We start from the raw sequence: 6,498 nt of genomic DNA on the forward strand, positions 1-6,498 counted from the left end.
GTGAGAGGCACATTCTGCTGCTCCCTCCCTAACAGTTAAGCTTGCTTCTGAAAGCTCAACCTCCGGGGACTCTGTTTGGCAGAGATATAGAACACACTTTTCCAAGCCTGTTGCAAGGCCTTTGCAGTGTCATTTCGCATCTAATTTCCCAAACCAAACTGCTTGCAGCTCTAACTCCCTTCTAACTACCACTTCTTCGGTTCAGTGAGATATGCTGGATTCTAAACGGAGAAGCTTCTCTGACGCTTTTTCACAGAGATTTTGAAACTGAAATCTCCCATGCCGTTTCCACCATAGGCAGCAATGGGCTTCCCCATAGAACTTGCCAACCTGAATTCCTAAAGGCTAGATGTGAGAGGCACTTTCTGCTGCTTCCTCCCTTAGAGTTAAACTTGCTTCAGAAAGCTCAACCTCCGGGGAGTTTGTTTGGCAGAGATATAGAACACACTTTTCCAAGCCTGTTGGAAGGCATTTGCAGTTTCATTTCGCGTCTAATTTCCCAAACCAAACTGCTTGCAGCTCTAACTGCCTTCTAACTACCACTTCTTCGGTTCAGTGAGATATGCTGGATTCTAAACGGAGAAGCTTCTCTGACGCTTTTTCACAGAGATTTTGAAACTGAAATTTCCAAACCCGTTTCCAACGAAGGCGCCTATGGGCTTCCCCATAGAACTTGCCAACCTGAATTCCTACAGGCTAGATGTGAGAGGCACATTCTGCTGCTTCCTCCCTTAGAGTTAAACTAGCTTCTGAAAGCTCAACCTCCGGGGAGTTTGTTTGGCAGAGATATAGAACACACTTTTCCAAGCCTGTTGGAAGGCATTTGCAGTTTCATTTCGCGTCTAATTTCCCAAACCAAACTGCTTGCAGCTCTAACTCCCTTCTAACTACCACTTCTTCGGTTCAGTGAGATATGCTGGATTCTAAACGGAGAAGCTTCTCTGACGCTTTTTCACAGAGATTTTGAAACTGAAATCTCCCATGCCGTTTCCACCATAGGCAGCAATGGGCTTCCCCATAGAACTTGCCAACCTGAATTCCTACAGGCTAGATGTGAGAGGCACATTCTGCTGCTTCCTCCCTTAGAGTTAAACTTGCTTCTGAAAGCTCAACCTCCGGGGAGTTTGTTTGGCAGAGATATAGAACACACTTTTCCAAGCCTGTTGGAAGGCATTTGCAGTTTCATTTCGCGTCTAATTTCCCAAACCAAACTGCTTGCAGCTCTAACTCCCTTCTAACTACCACTTCTTCGGTTCAGTGAGATATGCTGGATTCTAAACGGAGAAGCTTCTCTGACGCTTTTTCACAGAGATTTTGAAACTGAAATCTCCCATGCCGTTTCCACCATAGGCAGCAATGGGCTTCCCCATAGAACTTGCCAACCTGAATTCCTACAGGCTAGATGTGAGAGGCACATTCTGCTGCTTCCTCTGTTAGAGTTAAACTTGCTTCTGAAAGCTCAACCTCCGGGGAGTTTGTTTGGCAGAGATATAGAACACACTTTTCCAAGCCTGTTGGAAGGCATTTGCAGTTTCATTTCGCGTCTAATTTCCCAAAGCAAACTGCTTGCAGCTCTAACTCCCATCTAACTACCACTTCTTCGGTTCAGTGAGATATGCTGGATTCTAAACGGAGAAGCTTCTCTGACGCTTTTTCACAGAGATTTTGAAACTGAAATTTCCAAACCCGTTTCCAACGAAGGCGCCAATGGGCTTCCCCATAGAACTTGCCAACCTGAATTCCTACAGGCTAGATGTGAGAGGCACATTCTGCTGCTTCCTCCCTTAGAGTTAAACTAGCTTCTGAAAGCTCAACCTCCGGGGAGTTTGTTTGGCAGAGATATAGAACACACTTTTCCAAGCCTGTTGGAAGGCATTTGCAGTTTCATTTCGCGTCTAATTTCCCAAACCAAACTGCTTGCAGCTCTAACTGCCTTCTAACTACCACTTCTTCGGTTCAGTGAGATATGCTGGATTCTAAACGGAGAAGCTTCTCTGACGCTTTTTCACAGAGATTTTGAAACTGAAATTTCCAAACCCGTTTCCAACGAAGGCGCCAATGGGCTTCCCCATAGAACTTGCCAACCTGAATTCCTACAAGCTAGATGTGAGAGGCACATTCTGCTGCTCCCTCCCTAACAGTTAAGCTTGCTTCTGAAAGCTCAACCTCCGGGGACTCTGTTTGGCAGAGATATAGAACACACTTTTCCAAGCCTGTTGCAAGGCCTTTGCAGTGTCATTTCGCATCTAATTTCCCAAACCAAACTGCTTGCAGCTCTAACTCCCTTCTAACTACCACTTCTTCGGTTCAGTGAGATATGCTGGATTCTAAACGGAGAAGCTTCTCTGACGCTTTTTCACAGAGATTTTGAAACTGAAATCTCCCATGCCGTTTCCACCATAGGCAGCAATGGGCTTCCCCATAGAACTTGCCAACCTGAATTCCTAAAGGCTAGATGTGAGAGGCACTTTCTGCTGCTTCCTCCCTTAGAGTTAAACTTGCTTCAGAAAGCTCAACCTCCGGGGAGTTTGTTTGGCAGAGATATAGAACACACTTTTCCAAGCCTGTTGGAAGGCATTTGCAGTTTCATTTCGCGTCTAATTTCCCAAACCAAACTGCTTGCAGCTCTAACTCCCTTCTAACTACCACTTCTTCGGTTCAGTGAGATATGCTGGATTCTAAACGGAGAAGCTTCTCTGACGCTTTTTCACAGAGATTTTGAAACTGAAATTTCCAAACCCGTTTCCAACGAAGGCGCCTATGGGCTTCCCCATAGAACTTGCCAACCTGAATTCCTACAGGCTAGATGTGAGAGGCGCATTCTGCTGCTTCCTCCCTTAGAGTTAAACTAGCTTCTGAAAGCTCAACCTCCAGGGAGTTTGTTTGGCAGAGATATAGAACACACTTTTCCAAGCCTGTTGGAAGGCATTTGCAGTTTCATTTCGCGTCTAATTTCCCAAACCAAACTGCTTGCAGCTCTAACTCCCTTCTAACTACCACTTCTTCGGTTCAGTGAGATATGCTGGATTCTAAACGGAGAAGCTTCTCTGACGCTTTTTCACAGAGATTTTGAAACTGAAATCTCCCATGCCGTTTCCACCATAGGCAGCAATGGGCTTCCCCATGGAACTTGCCAACCTGAATTCCTACAGGCTAGATGTGAGAGGCACATTCTGCTGCTCCCTCCCTAACAGTTAAGCTTGCTTCTGAAAGCTCAACCTCCGGGGACTCTGTTTGGCAGAGATATAGAACACACTTTTCCAAGCCTGTTGCAAGGCCTTTGCAGTGTCATTTCGCATCTAATTTCCCAAACCAAACTGCTTGCAGCTCTAACTCCCTTCTAACTACCACTTCTTCGGTTCAGTGAGATATGCTGGATTCTAAACGGAGAAGCTTCTCTGACGCTTTTTCACAGAGATTTTGAAACTGAAATCTCCCATGCCGTTTCCACCATAGGCAGCAATGGGCTTCCCCATAGAACTTGCCAACCTGAATTCCTAAAGGCTAGATGTGAGAGGCACATTCTGCTGCTTCCTCCCTTAGAGTTAAACTTGCTTCAGAAAGCTCAACCTCCGGGGAGTTTGTTTGGCAGAGATATAGAACACACTTTTCCAAGCCTGTTGGAAGGCATTTGCAGTTTCATTTCGCGTCTAATTTCCCAAACCAAACTGCTTGCAGCTCTAACTGCCTTCTAACTACCACTTCTTCGGTTCAGTGAGATATGCTGGATTCTAAACGGAGAAGCTTCTCTGACGCTTTTTCACAGAGATTTTGAAACTGAAATTTCCAAACCCGTTTCCAACGAAGGCGCCTATGGGCTTCCCCATAGAACTTGCCAACCTGAATTCCTACAGGCTAGATGTGAGAGGCACATTCTGCTGCTTCCTCCCTTAGAGTTAAACTAGCTTCTGAAAGCTCAACCTCCGGGGAGTTTGTTTGGCAGAGATATAGAACACACTTTTCCAAGCCTGTTGGAAGGCATTTGCAGTTTCATTTCGCGTCTAATTTCCCAAACCAAACTGCTTGCAGCTCTAACTCCCTTCTAACTACCACTTCTTCGGTTCAGTGAGATATGCTGGATTCTAAACGGAGAAGCTTCTCTGACGCTTTTTCACAGAGATTTTGAAACTGAAATCTCCCATGCCGTTTCCACCATAGGCAGCAATGGGCTTCCCCATAGAACTTGCCATCCTGAATTCCTAAAGGCTAGATGTGAGAGGCACATTCTGCTGCTTCCTCCCTTAGAGTTAAACTTGCTTCAGAAAGCTCAACCTCCGGGGAGTTTGTTTGGCAGAGATATAGAACACACTTTTCCAAGCCTGTTGGAAGGCATTTGCAGTTTCATTTCGCGTCTAATTTCCCAAACCAAACTGCTTGCAGCTCTAACTCCCTTCTAACTACCACTTCTTCGGTTCAGTGAGATATGCTGGATTCTAAACGGAGAAGCTTCTCTGACGCTTTTTCACAGAGATTTTGAAACTGAAATCTCCCATGCCGTTTCCACCATAGGCAGCAATGGGCTTCCCCATAGAACTTGCCAACCTGAATTCCTACAGGCTAGATGTGAGAGGCACATTCTGCTGCTTCCTCCCTTAGAGTTAAACTTGCTTCTGAAAGCTCAACCTCCGGGGAGTTTGTTTGGCAGAGATATAGAACACACTTTTCCAAGCCTGTTGGAAGGCATTTGCAGTTTCATTTCGCGTCTAATTTCCCAAAGCAAACTGCTTGCAGCTCTAACTCCCATCTAACTACCACTTCTTCGGTTCAGTGAGATATGCTGGATTCTAAACGGAGAAGCTTCTCTGACGCTTTTTCACAGAGATTTTGAAACTGAAATTTCCAAACCCGTTTCCAACGAAGGCGCCAATGGGCTTCCCCATAGAACTTGCCAACCTGAATTCCTACAGGCTAGATGTGAGAGGCACATTCTGCTGCTTCCTCCCTTAGAGTTAAACTAGCTTCTGAAAGCTCAACCTCCGGGGAGTTTGTTTGGCAGAGATATAGAACACACTTTTCCAAGCCTGTTGGAAGGCATTTGCAGTTTCATTTCGCGTCTAATTTCCCAAACCAAACTGCTTGCAGCTCTAACTGCCTTCTAACTACCACTTCTTCGGTTCAGTGAGATATGCTGGATTCTAAACGGAGAAGCTTCTCTGACGCTTTTTCACAGAGATTTTGAAACTGAAATTTCCAAACCCGTTTCCAACGAAGGCGCCAATGGGCTTCCCCATAGAACTTGCCAACCTGAATTCCTACAAGCTAGATGTGAGAGGCACATTCTGCTGCTCCCTCCCTAACAGTTAAGCTTGCTTCTGAAAGCTCAACCTCCGGGGACTCTGTTTGGCAGAGATATAGAACACACTTTTCCAAGCCTGTTGCAAGGCCTTTGCAGTGTCATTTCGCATCTAATTTCCCAAACCAAACTGCTTGCAGCTCTAACTCCCTTCTAACTACCACTTCTTCGGTTCAGTGAGATATGCTGGATTCTAAACGGAGAAGCTTCTCTGACGCTTTTTCACAGAGATTTTGAAACTGAAATCTCCCATGCCGTTTCCACCATAGGCAGCAATGGGCTTCCCCATAGAACTTGCCAACCTGAATTCCTAAAGGCTAGATGTGAGAGGCACTTTCTGCTGCTTCCTCCCTTAGAGTTAAACTTGCTTCAGAAAGCTCAACCTCCGGGGAGTTTGTTTGGCAGAGATATAGAACACACTTTTCCAAGCCTGTTGGAAGGCATTTGCAGTTTCAATTCGCGTCTAATTTCCCAAACCAAACTGCTTGCAGCTCTAACTCCCTTCTAACTACCACTTCTTCGGTTCAGTGAGATATGCTGGATTCTAAACGGAGAAGCTTCTCTGACGCTTTTTCACAGAGATTTTGAAACTGAAATTTCCAAACGCGTTTCCAACGAAGGCGCCTATGGGCTTCCCCATAGAACTTGCCAACCTGAATTCCTACAGGCTAGATGTGAGAGGCACATTCTGCTGCTTCCTCCCTTAGAGTTAAACTAGCTTCTGAAAGCTCAACCTCCAGGGAGTTTGTTTGGCAGAGATATAGAACACACTTTTCCAAGCCTGTTGGAAGGCATTTGCAGTTTCATTTCGCGTCTAATTTCCCAAACCAAACTGCTTGCAGCTCTAACTCCCTTCTAACTACCACTTCTTCGGTTCAGTGAGATATGCTGGATTCTAAACGGAGAAGCTTCTCTGACGCTTTTTCACAGAGATTTTGAAACTGAAATCTCCCATGCCGTTTCCACCATAGGCAGCAATGGGCTTCCCCATAGAACTTGCCAACCTGAATTCCTACAGGCTAGATGTGAGAGGCACATTCTGCTGCTTCCTCCCTTAGAGTTAAACTTGCTTCTGAAAGCTCAACCTCCGGGGAGTTTGTTTGGCAGAGATATAGAACACAATTTTCCAAGCCTGTTGGAAGGCATTTGCAGTTTCATTTCGCGTCTAATTTCCCAAACCAAACTGCTTGCAGCTCTAACTCCCT

The sequence above is a fragment of the Cynocephalus volans genome, chromosome 17 (genome assembly GCF_027409185.1).
Source record: "Cynocephalus volans isolate mCynVol1 chromosome 17, mCynVol1.pri, whole genome shotgun sequence".
NCBI lineage: Eukaryota > Metazoa > Chordata > Mammalia > Dermoptera > Cynocephalidae > Cynocephalus > Cynocephalus volans.